Source organism: Gasterosteus aculeatus, chromosome 21, assembly GCF_964276395.1.
Source record: "Gasterosteus aculeatus chromosome 21, fGasAcu3.hap1.1, whole genome shotgun sequence".
NCBI classification, from domain to species: Eukaryota; Metazoa; Chordata; class Actinopteri; order Perciformes; family Gasterosteidae; genus Gasterosteus; species Gasterosteus aculeatus.
In genome coordinates this window covers 1561925-1577026 of record NC_135708.1, presented here as the reverse complement: position 1 = coordinate 1577026, position 15102 = coordinate 1561925, and the positions used below count along the sequence as shown (strand labels likewise).

The 15102-nt window shown below is 45.2% G+C and overlaps 1 long non-coding RNA gene across 1 annotated transcript in view; it reads left to right on the top strand.

Annotated features, from left to right (window-relative positions):
- Positions 1 to 15102, top strand: part of LOC144390376 (uncharacterized) — a 345224-nt gene that overhangs the window by 61978 nt on the left and 268144 nt on the right. The gene's annotated exons all lie outside the window — the stretch shown is intronic.

The following is a 15102-nucleotide window of genomic DNA, read 5'->3' as shown; positions in this document are numbered from 1 at the left end:
GCAGGACACAATACTCCTTGGGTGTGAAAAGTGGTCGTTGGAAGGTTCCCTTTCCCTTAAAAATGTCATCTCCTCGTTACCACCTCTAATCCCATGTCATGCTGATAATCTTGAAAACAATGTTATAGATGACATTGCACCTGTTACGGTTAAAACCAGTTCTAGTAAGCAAAAGGCACCTTGGAGAAAAGCTGCTGTTGTAACAGCCCAGAGAAGAGAGCGCAGGAAGGCTGAACGAATCTGGCGGAATACAAAACTTCATATTCACCATGACATCTATAAAGAGCGCCTCCGGGCCTACAATTTAGACTTAAAAAGTGCTAGGGAAACATTCTTCTCCAACATCATCAACAACAACACTAATAAGGCAAAAACCCTGTTTGAAACTGTTGACAGACTGACCAACCCCCCGACACAAATACCACCTGAACTCCATTCCACACAGAAATGCAACGAGTTTGCGTTCTTTTATACTGATAAAATTGAAGGCATCAGACGCGCCATTAATATCTCAAACAAAAATGTTGGATCACCACCCTATTTAGGCAAAAGTAACACAGCAATGATGACAAGCTTTAATGCCATAGACTCTCAAACTCTAGTGGAAACGGTGACAAATTTAAAACCATCCACCTGCTGCCTTGATGCTCTACCTACCAACTTCTTTAAGAATGTTTTTGGCTGCCTAGCAACAGACGTATTGCAAATAGTTAATAACTCTATTCAGACAGGCCATTTCCCAAAAGCTTTCAAAACTGCAGTTATTAAACCTCTCCTAAAAAAGCGGAGCCTAGATGCCTCTATTATCAACAACTACAGACCAATTTCAAATTTACCTTTTATAAGTAAAATAATTGAGAAAGTTGTCCTACAACAACTTAATCACTTCCTGGCTTCAACTGGCTGCCACGACAACTTCCAGTCAGGATTTCGACCTCTTCATAGCACCGAGACGGCCCTTATTAAAGTAGTAAATGACATCCGTCTTAACACAGACTCTGGCAAAACTTCAATATTAATGCTATTAGACCTCAGTGCTGCATTTGATACTGTCGACCACTCAATACTTTTGGACAGGTTGGAAAACTGGGTGGGGCTCTCAGGCACAGTCTTAAGCTGGTTCAGGTCATATCTACAAGACAGGAACTATTTTGTTTCCATTGGTGACTTCGTATCAGAAACAACCGACGTAACGTGTGGAGTCCCCAAAGTATATCACTGATATGCTTCCACTACATAAGCCTTCAAGATCACTAAGATCTTCTGACACCAATCTGTTAGTGATTCCCAGAGTAAATACAAATCATGGGAAAGCATCATTTAGTTACTACGCAACAAACAGCTGGAATAAACTTCCTGAAGATTTAAGACTTGCCCCAACTCTGACCACGTTTAAAACAAGACTGAAAACTTTTATGTTCAGCTTTGCCTTCTGATAAATTTGACCTACATTGCACTTTTTACCTCTGCCTTTAATTGAACAATTTAAATAAGATTTTAATCTGTAATTTTATTTGCTGTTTTTAATTCTTTTAATTCCTGCATTTTATTTCACTTTATTGTATGAAATGTTATGATGTGAAGCACTTTGAGTCTGCCTTGTGTATGAAAAGTGCTATACAAATAAACGTGCCTTGCCTTGCCTTAAAGGACTGAAGCAGCAGGTGAGACAAACAGAGCGTCTCTCAGGTGTGTTTCAGGAACAAAGGCCCAGGTGAGCTCTGTGGTCCCTGCTGGGTCCTAGTGCCCCTCCGTCTGCTACCTTCCCCTCCTCGTCAGTAACAGTCCTCACAGACCCCAGATCAGACTGAGCTCCTCTTCTTCATCACGGCGTCATCATTCAGACTAACAGCAGCTTCTCCCTGCCTGCTCACACAGGCGCCATCTTGTTTCCCAGCTTTAAACAATCACACCTTCACGACCATCAATGATGTCATTCAACCAATCACAGCTGCACTTACTGAGCTCGTAGACATGAACTTCCTCAGTGAGCAGCTCTCTTCTGTCCTCAGCAGGTCCGTGTAGAAAAGGAGCTCCGTGCTTCACTTCAGCTTCCATCAGACGGAGTGAAGCAGCTTGCTGTCCTTCATCAGAGAGGGTGTGTCCTCACGTCACCATCAAAGTATGCAGTCTGACTGGTTGACTGAGTCTCAGTCTGAGCTGTTAACAGGGTCAAAGGTCCTCGTGAACAGAATCCTCCTCTCGGCTCAACAAGAGTCTTTCAGGATGAAAACCAGCATCTGTGGAACGATCCTTCCACCTTGTAAAGAGTTGCTATGACAACAGACTGGATGCTGTTGTTGGACCAGATGGTTCAGAGGACCCGTGCACGTCCCTCTTTGTCTCCTGGTCTTCTTCTACATGTAGACTAGTAGGGAACACGTAATGAAGCAGAAACCTTTGTAACAAATGTAGTGAAGAGTTTATATTGAATAAAAACATCCACTAAGGCAACAGAGTCTGAGCTGAGAGTGTTTTTATTCTTCACTCCACTTTGATGATCAGGTTGAACCTGTTGGGGCGGAACAACTTCCCCACGTATCAGTCTGAAGCCGCCTGCCAAATCACAAAGGACATGTTGTTACATGCAGTGTTCTACTTCCTCATCACATGGCACCTTTAACCCTCTGGCTCATATACCTGCTGTGCAAAGGATTGTGGGTAAGAACAGCCCGTAAAGCAGCCTGCTTGCACACAGTAAGATGTGACTGAATGTAGAACACAAACTGTAATTCCTCCAGCTTCTGTCATTGATCATCATGAAAACCAGATGCTGAAGACTGTCGGTGGACAGTTTTAGTTGAGTGACAGTTAGTCATCAGTTTCATCTGTTTTTACTTCTTACTGTGGGTCAGAAAAACAACGTCTGCAGACCTCTGCATCGAAAATACAAATTCTAATGAAAGTACTGCAAAGCTCTTCAGACGGTCCTCTGACCTGTAGAAGTCTCCTTAGATCTTCTGAAACTAGACGTTGGACCTTTCACAGAGCTGCTGGCAGTGACGTGCGGTGAGGTTGGTGGCTGGAGGCTCTGACTCTTTCAAAGTCACATTCACAAACATATGAATTCAACAAAGTAGCATAAATTCACCATCAACCGGCTGCTTGCACTTGGACTACTGGTTATGTTTCATGTCCCGTATCGTATATTCTTTTATAATACGGGTGAAATCAAGCGCTCTGATTGGTGGAGAGTGAGTCACGAGGTGCACTGAATTGAGCCATAATGTGATATTACCTGTCTCAAGCGATTTAGGGCACTTTTTAGCCAAAGAGGAACATTCAGGTGGACGTCATGAGCCAAGTGAATGAATGAGACGGTGCGACATCGAGCAGGGAGACCTGCCATGTTTTCACACCACAAATGAATGTGAAATCCCTCACTGACATCAATCCATCTTCACTTAATGTTACAATACAACCAATCATCATGTTCTTCATCTGGTTCTTATGTTCAAGAGCTTAGTGAGGCTCATAAGAACCACGTCCATCTTTGAAGTCAGTCGACCTTTAGACCGATCACTCTTCATGGACACACAGCTGGGTCCAGGTCCAGGTCCTGGTCTATGTTGGGTCCTGGTCACACATGTAGAAGCAGAGTCAGTGAGTCAGAGACGTTGGGACATGGAGACGGGTGGAGGACAGTTGGAGATGGTCCTCTCACCTCTGAGCTTTGGTCTGGCTGTCATGTTCCCCACACAGAGGGGCTTCAGAGGGAGAGACTCCGTCCTCTGGGTCCTCAGCCTGATTCATAGCAGAGTCCACACCTTCACACCTTCATTACATCACATGTCAATTAGCTGACGCTAATAAGCCGCTTTCCAACTTGCTGTAGATAAGAACCATTATAAGTCCAATGTAAGTGCTACAGTTAGTTAGTGTGTTAGTGGAGGTAGAGTCTGAAGAGGTGTGTCTTTAGTCTGAAGATGTGAAGGCTCTCTGTGGTCCTGATGTCTTCAGAGACCTCCTTCCACCATTTAGGAGCAGGACAGCAAAGAGTGGAGATCTAGTCGAGTGTTTTGCTCTCAGTGAGGAGGAACAAGCAGTTTATCACATGCAGAGCGGAGAGTGCGGGTCGGGATGTCGGGTTGGACCAGGTCCTGGATGTAAGCTGGACCCCATCCATTCACAGCACGGTACGTGAGCACCATGTTTAGAGGACTTAGGAAGGTTAAAGAGCAGTGGAGCTGCTGCATTGTGGATGAGCTGCAGAGGTGGAATGGTGGTAGCAGGAGACCTGCAGGAGAGAGTTACAGTAGTCAGACTGACGACGCTTCATGAATTAGACCAATGGATAAAATGCATTTAGTGTCCACCAGGATACAGCCATGATTCTGACACTATGTGATCAATAAAGACATGAGAATAGTGTGACACCGCTGTCATGTTGACACTAATCAATAGAATAACACCAATGCACAGCTATGATTGTGTTCAATTCAATGATGAAAACCCCAGTGACATTGAACGCACCATCCAGTGTGACACCTCATTGCACCACGATGCTCCTCTTAATGTAGTGATGAAGTGGTGATCCAGAGGTTCTACAGAGGTCTTCACCTCCTTCAGAGACTCATTTATTACATGTGGTAATAAAAACATCTGATCTTTTTATGGAGGTAAAAAGACGGAAGAGAAGCAGAGTTGTTGTTTGACACTAAACTCAAATCTCACTTTTAAACCTTCAAACGAGCTCAGAGATGATTTCCTCCTCCGGTTCCCCAGAGTCTCTGTTTATAGATGAAGTATGCTGATGTCCCCTTCTTCTTGATGGGGGATGGGCGGATGCGCGTGCACAATATTCACATAATTAGTAACATGTGTTATCAGAAACAAACAAATGTCTGTGACCTTTTAATGCAAAGGGGATGTTGGGCCTCCACCCTGCTAATGAACCTCACCACGTGTTTCTTCACTGAGGACAAAGGAAGAACACAAACATATAGGGGTCCCCCGTGGCCTGATGCCAGGGGCTGATAACAGGACCCCTGCAGCTCTCCAGACCCCCTTGGCCATAAAAAGAGGACGTACCAAAGAACACCGAGCGCTCCCATTGGCCGAGGACAGTGACATTTATTTATGGACCTCAAGTTCATAAGAAGAGATTGCGCCAAAGGATCGATCTCTTTCGCCTGACTTCCTGTTAGTGACAGATCGAGACAACACAACGCTGTTTGGTTTCTTTTCTTTCCCTCCAATTCCCAAGTTTCAGTCTTAATCTCGCTGGACGAACTCAAGACTCGCGCTCCACTACGTCCCGCTTCCTTTTCCCTTTTGATTTCATTCCTGTTGACTCCAGAGGACCGGAGAGACAGCTGCTCTCTGACCCCCCGCCGCCTCTGTTCCCAACGACAAGTTCGGACCCCACGGCCGAAATCGCCTTCATCCACTGAGTTTCCCTACGCGGAGCTCAACTGTCCTCAGTCAGCTGGAAGCTGATGACCAACGCCCATCAAACAGTAACACTGGTTTTCTGGGCAGACTAATTTAGCGTGTTGATAAGAACTTGATGTTTATTTGATTTGTTCAGTCATAACGTGGTACGATAGAGTCCGGATCAACGAATCCGCTACCTTTGATTTATGTTTGAATGTGTACCTGCAAATGTCGTAATGTCCCCTGTTGATCTGATGCTGTGATACGTTTGCTGTAAGAGAGTGAAAGCGCCGACTGTGTTACGCTGTTGAATGATGTCTCATGGTCAGAATAGTTCCTTATTTTCTTTTCTTTTCCCGGGTCTCCGCCGTGAGATCCGTTTGCCTGTGGTTTCATTTCGTATCGCCAGCCACATCGTTGGTTCTGTAACTGCACAACTGTTGTTGCGCGCAACCCCACCGCCGTTCCTTCCCTGCACCCCCCTCTGTGCTCACACACACACACACACACACACACACACACACACACACACACACACACACACACACACACACTGATTGCTTGTTTAGTGAGTAGGTTTAAAATAAGTGTTATGGGGATTGTTGGTTGCAGTTATAGGTGATCTTGATCGGTGTTCCTGTGAGTTAATAAACCCTGTTATACTTTAAAGAACCGTTTTCCTGTGTTTACTTGTGCATTTATATGGTGACCGTTGACATACATCGCCAGTGCTCGAACTTAACTCCTTCCAACATCTTCACTCTCAAGGAGTGAATATCAATTATGAGACTTGATTTATAGTATTGGTTATTGGTCCCTGTTAGCTCAGGGTGGTGCCCCGTTATTTATTCATTCTGGAAGGATGCCCAGACATATAACTGTTATCAGAAAGTAGTTTACAATGGGGGGGTGAGAGTGTGGCAGAGCACCCCCCTACAGAAAATACACCACAACAGACGACAGGATGATTTCTATGACTGCCTGCGAAGACCGCGAGCAAATGGTGGCTAATAGAGGCCGTAAGAGCAGGAGAGAACAGCCGTACCCTCTTACAGACTGTGATGTCACGAGAGGCTCGGTCTTGGAAGGGAGCTACGTTCACCGGAGATGGCTGTAACTACTACGGCTCCACCTGCTGGTGGAGGTAGGAACTCCACCCCGAAACTCAGAGCATTCCCCTCACACCTGAAACCCACCAGGGTGTGACGACCTGGAGGCCTCCATGAGGGCGGAAGACACACCGCTGAGGGAGGAGAGACGAGCTGCAGATTGGGCCCGCGGCAGAAGAGCAGACCAAGACAGAAGGATTCCCGAATGCAGGAGAGACCGAGAGGACGGTGTTCTCTCTTTAAAGAAGTGGATCTCCGTTTCCCCTCCAAAGACAAGACATTAGTTAAGTTTTACCGGCGAAGATCGACCGAAGCCTGAGTTACTCCCTGTTTTGACTGTTTTCTGTTTAATCTGAAGGACGTACACATTTGTGCTCATTGGTACTTTGACACTATCATGGAAGGGACGCTGCAGATGTATTATGATCCAGCACATCCCGAAGGATTGGGCAGTGTGGCTGAACTGCCGTTAGAGAAGGAACCGGGGCGACGCCGTCAATGTCCGCGGTGAATTCATTTTTATTGGAGCAGGACGCGTATCCGCTGCACGCTGAGGCAGCCGTACATTGTCCGAGGAACAGGGTGTTGGTCAGCGGTATCCACAGACGGTTTCAGATGGATCCTGTTGATATGGGAGAATATGCAGAGTATCGATGTATTTTCCAAATACGTGTGAGTTAGATGTCTTTCTAACAAATCAGGCTCCACTGTCGCCAGAGCCTCTAAAGACATTCTGAGTGAGGGCCGTATACCAGTGAGACTGCAAACTGACCAAGGGACAGAGTCTTATAATAAGCCGTTTAGGAGACTGTTGGATCCACATAAAATGACACATTTTTCAACCTCAAACGAGACCAAAGCAAGTGTGGTGGACATACAAGACACGAATGTGGAGATATTTAACATCTGTTCACTCAGATATGTGGACGTGGTTCAAGATCTTGTAGACGTGTAGAACAACTCTCATCACAGATCTATAGAAATGGCTCCATCGGCTGTAAACAAAGACAATGAAAAGGTTGTTTGCTTCAAATTAAAGGGGGACACCGTGAGAATATCAAAACTCTGAGGTGTTTAGGAAGGGTTATAAACTAACATTCCCCGATGAGCATTTTATAATACCAGTGTATGGCCAGAGATGCACCAGTTTATAAGCTTACACACTGTGCGGGTGAGTCCGTGAAAGGGGCGTTTTACGAGAGGGAGCTGCAAAAGGTAATTATAGGTCAAAACAAAGTCTTTAAAATAGAAAAAATCCTGGACAGAAGTTAAGAAGCAGGTGATGGTAAAATGGAGAGGCTGGCCGGATAAGTTTACTACGTGTGTCTTAGAAAAAGACATTGTGGACGTGTGATTAAAAAGACAAACGCACACACCGTAAGAGGTCACTCTTTATGTCACGCTACCAAGTAGCGCCTCATTCCAGGTATATCCTAAGAATGAGATATGGAATTATAGGTGGGGTGGGGGTTTGTGACTCTATACAGGCAATAACTAAAGCGATTCATTTACCACTTAGTAGTTACCCTCCTCTGGCGGGTGTATCGATGCATTATAGCCGTGTTATAAATCCCATCTACTTCCTGCGAGTGGCGTCGGAGTCAACTATGACCTTTGAAGGACATCTGGCGGCAATACTGGGCTTTAAACACAGGGAACCTTTTCCATTACCCTCAAATACCAAATCCCTTTTTGCCCCATTCCCAGCAGACATTCATGCAGCTTGTTACACTTTATACGTATTCTCTCTGATGACTGCGGCAGCTGCACACTAGAAAGACAGACGGCTGGCAGTAACACGGAATGACTTTGGCCACCGATACTCCCTGTTCTGTTTTAATCTGGAGCCTGGCGACGGCCACTCGGGGAACGGGTCACTAATTAAGACAGGAAATGTTCGATTGGAGGTCCGTTTGAGAACAGCTCTGCCCCGGACTATAAATCTCATTTGTTATTCTGTTTTTGACTCATGGAGATATTAAACCAGCGACCAGTGTTGATAGATAACTTCTAAAAAACCCAATGAACACCGTAGAGTTGACAAGCGTTGGTAATGGCACAGATTTTATGGGAGTTCTAGCTTGTGATCCACTTCCTAAACGTGCATTGCACAAGTATCCGGCTATGATGATTGTAAACACGCACCAGGTTGGCTCTTTATATCACAAAGCACAAGCACGGTTTTTCTTTGATAGTTTTGGAAACCCTCCAAATTATGAAGCATTCCCGCATGAAATAGTTAATTTTCTCAATTATAACTGCACAGACGTGTCTTATTCTAGAATAATCTTGCTACGGAATCTTGTACGGACATAATTTAGTTAATAACGATGCAATGGTCTGTCATTTTGTTCACAAAATACACCCCTCTGTGTGCTGTGGGGATACTTTTTCATGTTTACAATGTGCGATCTAATGTCGAAATATAATTTTATTCATTTTATCAGTCTTGTTGCCGATATAATACAATACATAAAACACACAAAAATGTGGATTAAGTATATTCAAAAGTGACATAAAACAAAATAACAGGCATTCACTACATTTGTTATAAAAAAACAACACAATTACATGTCAAAGAATAATGAAATCTTAAAGGTTTAACCATGAATAACCCATCAGCCAATGAGATTTAGCCTTTTTGGCCTTTGGGGTCTTAAAGGTTCTGCTATCTAGAGACCGACTCGTCTAAGACCTCGGACTGAATGAGGCCTGAAGGGGTGTTTTTATACAAAACCTCCACCCGATGGGTGTAGAAGGGTCTAAAACATTATACAGTGACACTTTTCACCAGGTCATACAAACGTGTGCCTTTGATCATTTGATCACTGATGATAATCTCGCCCTCGTCTGTCCATTATGTGCATTCAGCATGTTCCCTACTTTTTTTAGGCATGTGTCGGATGACATTACTCCAAATCACATCTCTTCTGAGCCCTTCATCAACATCTGTTGAGGCACAGCTGCTTTCATGGGGTGGTAGTGATGGAGACAATACGCCCGTCTCCCGCTCGCCCTGTCGCACCACAGACAAGTGTCTCTGTAAAATACCACCATGTGTTTGGGCCTTTTCATACATGTCGGCGTCAGGTTGCTTCAATACATCGGTTCATTTTGCACGGCCGGTCTTATAGAGCTGCGCTGCTCATGTTGCTGCTGCTTCATCCATTCAATCTGCTGCAGGGGACCAGAAACATTATTTGAGCGAGCTCCATTTGACTTCCCCCGGTTGACGAGGTTAATTATAAAAGTAACGGTAATAAAAATCCCCCCGTCTGATTGAGCCTCTTTTCCTTCTTGTTGAGTCTGATCTTTTTATCGGCTACCAGTCTGATGAGATTCTTCTTCTTCTTTAAAAGCACAAACTGTTTGTCGGTCAACGGGATCTGACCTCTTAACACGTTGATCTCACACAGTGCATTAATCCAATCTCTGTTTGCATCAGCCACAATGACTCTCCTCACACGGGGAGAGGATTCATACATGGATTCTAACAGAGTCACATTCCTCCACATGCGTGACCACATTCTGTGTCTGAGGGACAAAATGAGATAGTTAGTGTTTAAACTAATAGTGCGGCTAACTTTACCCTGAATAAATACATTCTGCACTAAATACATACAGCTGAGATTTCTATGATGTACGTATTTGGTAAAAACATTGATAACTTCTATATCATTACTGCTGGCATTCATTAAATGGTCTCTGATGAGTAGGTTGTCTTTGTCCTGTGGTAGTAAAACATCATCACAGAGACTCTGGTAAGCCCTCTACAACGTATATAAAGGCTGCCAACATGAATAAATGTGCACCATGTTATCAAAACGCTGTGAAATATTCTTGATAAAGAGTCTTTGCTGGATTCGACGGTCCTCACTACCAAACTAAAGGGATGTTGTAGCCGCGCATCAAACCCTTGATCCCCGTTAGTAGCCAGAGGGCAGCGTGGTGTAATCGGGCAACACCCGCCGCTTATTGTTCACCACTTGGACTTTCCTTTTTAAGACGGAACCTCTTCTTGTCCCGTTTGGTGGTTTCAGACAGTCAACGTATGTGTGCTGTGATTGGCTACAGCAGATGGAACGAGACCAATCAGCGCGTGGGGCGGGACAACAGCCGCGTCACGGCCATTTAACGCGACGCCTTTGCATCTGACGCTGGTTTTACCTTGTAGCGTGTCGTGTGCGTAACATACAAACTGTGTGGCGTCGTCTTCTTCGGCCCGGACACACACATCACATGTTTAGTTGGTCAGTCACCAAGATGTGGCCCGAGGGGGGGAACCCGATCGCCGGCCCCTGATGTAAAGACAACGCTGTCTGTGTCGCAGTACAACAGCCTCTCCTGCAGCTTATCTAGCAAGTCGTAAAGCATCAACCTGGCGTGGGCCGTTGTCATGGCTCCTGTGAAGACATTTACGTCTCTTACACCAGAGATGCTGCTGTCTGCATGACGCCACTGCACCAAAGCCGCCTCATCTGGGATCAAACAGAATTGTCTCACATCAAACTGGTCGTGAACATGAACTGTGATCAGCTCACATGTTACTCCTCATGCTAAACCGGCCCCACAGAGAGTTTGTTGGAGGCCTGCGATTGGCTGGCGACCAGTCCAGGATGTACCCTGTCTATCGCCTGAAGTTGGCTGGGATGGACTCCAGCCCCCCCGCGACCCTGTGTAGGATAAGCGGTTTGACAATGGATGGATGGTACCTTGGATGAGCTCGTAGATGTTGCAGTAGTTGGTGCCGTGGTCTTTAACGGCATACCAGGTCTCAGAGATGGACATGGCCTGCAGACAGTTACAGCTCTGTGTTAAATGAAAGAGAAAGAGACACTGTGCTTCTCCTGCAGCCACTCGGCTGGCTGCAGGAGAAGATCCTCTTCCTTACTCCCTTTCACAAAGACATTGCAGGTCTTTGGTCTCTTTGGCTGATGTTCCCGTTTATTACTCTTCACAAATGACAAAACAACTCGATGTGACTTGGCTTCCTGGTCTGGGTCGGTGTGTCTGCTTTGCAGTAAAAACGCTGTGATCTCCCCGTCAGCCATGCATCATTACCTGAGTCAGCACTTTAGTTGGGAGTGAAAAGCTACGGAAAGGTGACAGCAGGAGAAGAAGTGACAGGAGGCCAGCCGGTAGTTGATGTGTTGAAGCTACGGAAAGGTGACAGCAGGAGAAGAAGTGACAGGAGGCCAGCCGGTAGTTGATGTGCTCCACGTAGCGTGTGAAGGGAGTGGTGTGTTTGGCTGCTATGAAGTGGACACAAGCAGACTGCAGCTGCACAGAGAACACGTACTAGTTAACTAAAAGTCATTTCACTCACTTACACTTTCATATAAAAGACTGAAAAGACATGAACTAAATACACTTTCAGCTGAAATACGTGTGTGTGTCACAGACAGACAGCAACGGTCTCACATGTTTTCACAAGGTCGCTGACGGTCAACCACCTTAATCACATTATTTAAACAAAGTGACCTGTTCAAACTATTTAAGAGAAGCGCTTCAATTTCTACCTTTTACACGTTATTTATTGTAATCAAATCCTCTGCAGTTCATCGGTTGGTGTTTGTCAGCCTCTGTGGCTGTAACACACTCGTCTTACCAACTTAATAACACAAGTTGACCAATGGTTGGGGACCATTTAGTGGCCTTCATTAGTCTCTGGATACTTGGGGCACATTAGTATTTATAAAGCCCGTCCTTGGCCTGCTCTCCTCTTTTCTTACTAGCTACTATATGTTCTCCCCTAGAAATCCATCAAAGTAGCATGAAAGCCTTGGGAGTTCAGTCTGTAGTGACCCCGAATATATGAACCATGAATGTAGACCTTGTGACGGCACCACAAGAAGAGTTTGTGGACATTCAGTCATTAGCGTTGCCAGGCAACAGCCTTGTTCTCACAGATGGTTTGTGTCATGTGACAGTGTTTGGTTGTTTTGGTGGGGACCAATAATTGGGACTATCGTTGTCATCCACACACACCTGGTACAGATACCTGTGTCCTCCCATGGTGCAGCCAGCCATGGTTCTGCACATGTTAGTCTGTGACAGCAGGGATTCATAAACCACTCTGCAAGGTGTCCCAAAGTACCTGCGTGAGACCACTCGGCTTGTCAACACCCAACACTGCAGCTTGCAAATAAAACGGCGCCATCTAGTGGACATTAGCTGTACATGTTGGTCTGAGGCTTCATGACAACTGTGTCTCATCTTTATTAGGAAGCCTTTAAAGGCTACAGGTCACATTCTAGTCACAACACAACATATATGTATATATATATATATATATATATGTTCAATTCTGTTTGGCTTCCAAACTCTCAGCCAATGAGTGTCAACAGAAGACGACATGTCCCACCACATGTCCCTTCTGTCTCAGGGACTGTAAGAAGAATGAAGATCACAGTTAAACTCTTTCTCCCTGTCGCCCTTCACTCATGTGTCCCTCAACAAAACATCTCATGGTGGAGCTGAATAAGAATTCACTTCATTATTCTGATGTTACCAACGATGGCTTGACAGAGAAGCACCATCTTCTCCAGTATGGTCTGGTATGTATGCTCCAGTGTCCAATCTCACATGTTGTACTAATGGACACTAGAAGACCACATGTTCATTACATAGCTCTTAATCCATGGACAAGATGAGACGTTTCACCATTTCCATCTTCATCAACATCATCGTCGTCATCGTCTCGATCTTCATCATCTCCAATTCGTCTCCAATTCTTGGACGTCTGGTTCCACTTCATCTGAGAAAAGCATGTTTGATGAGCACACTCACCCCGTCACACTGCTTGGTTGTTAAATTTATCTTCCTGTAATTCTCTTTGTAACCATTTTTAAAATAACCAATAAAGTTCATAAATCTGGTAGATGCCTTCAATCTCAATCTCCTCAAGAGATTTTCCTTCTTCCAAGAGATCCTTTCTCCATTGCCAGGAGAAGCTTTGAGATTTTTGACTTTTTCTGAGACACCCTGAAAAGACAGAAGTGTCCTCTGACGGGTAGAAACACGCCATCAGCTTGTGTTTGTCCTCCAGTGTGGAGAAGTATAAAGTGAATGTGAGACAGTCGTGTACTACTGTATTCTCCCAATGAGCCACATGTAGCGTCTCGCTGTGTGAAAGAAGAATACTTTCTAACTCACATGATTGACACAAAATGCACCCAAAGCATCTTCTGCTGTTGGAGCAGCTAAATCCAGAAGGTCAAATGGCTCTGCTTCACTTTTACTGGGACTTTAAGGGCCGGTTAACTTGTAAAAACACACATATGGGGAATAAAAGGGAACATAAAGGCACCATTGGTCGCCACGGCCAACAAGAATCCCCATATTGTACGTTATCTCCTGGCCTGAACATCTCTCCTTCACAGCAAACAGGCACACGTGTGGCCTTCCTTTCACACTCATGTTTGTAACTCTGCAGCTGCTTCATGTGCTGGAGGAAGGAGGATCATCCAGAAGTTCTACATTCAGGCTGCCTGTAGTATTGTCACTAACTTCTTTGTTCCCCACATGTCACACTTGCTGATTGACTGAGCTTCAGATGCACGGACTCACTGTGGAACTCAGGCCCACATGGGGAATGAGTTCTTTCAGTTTGGATGCTTATTGACAGGAAACAGCAGAGAGCCGGTTAGCTGAGCCGTGATGCACAGGCTGAAGTTCTGCACCACAGCCTCACCAGACACCGACTTTGGTTTACATCCATAGATTGGCCTTTCCCTGCCATTGCACATCTGGATGAGCAGATGTACCAAAGGCATTACATCAAGTTGGATAATCAATGTAAAAGCATCACTACAGAATATAGTGCAGTGAAGGAGCAGCAGGATGCACAGACCTACTGTCAGGGTTGGGGGTGGAAGGCAGGACTCAAACGCAGAGTTGTCAGGAAACACAAAAGACTTTAATAATTACTAGATCCAAAAACACAGGAACCGGGAGGAAAAACAGCAGGCAACATGTGAGACGAAAGACAATGACGCGACAAGTGACACAGGAGACACACGGCTTAAATACACAAGGGAGGTGCAGGTGATTGGACACAGGTGGAAACTATTAGACAATCACAGGGGATGACGGGACAAGGCAGGAAGTGAAGTTACCCGGGGACACGAGTGGCAGAAAACTACAAAATACAACAGGAAGTGAACCACACCGTGACACCTACATATCCATGAGAGATGGATCTCACAGGTTAGTCGGCCTTTAAAGGTCAGTTACCTTTAACTCTTCAAGAACGTTGCCAACCAGCATCCGGAAGCTTCCCATCAGGGAGCCAGGAAGTAGTCGGTGACGGTCCTCATGCGTTTGTGCGTGAGGAGGTCAAGCCGAGCCATGAAACCTGGAGAAACGTCCACATAGAATCACCTTGGACCTTCATATCAGCCCTGGACATGGCTGGAGATCAAAGTGACCTACGATGAGTTTGACACACCTGCTTTAGAGCAGAATGAGGATGTACTTTATTGTAATCATTTCTTTCAGCCACAATAACCATGTTATTAAGAGATGGAAAGTTAAAGCCGTTCCTCTTTCTGTCCACGCTGCACAACGCGGGTTTTATTGCATTTAGTGGCAATGCTGCTGCTGTTTGTCTTTTATT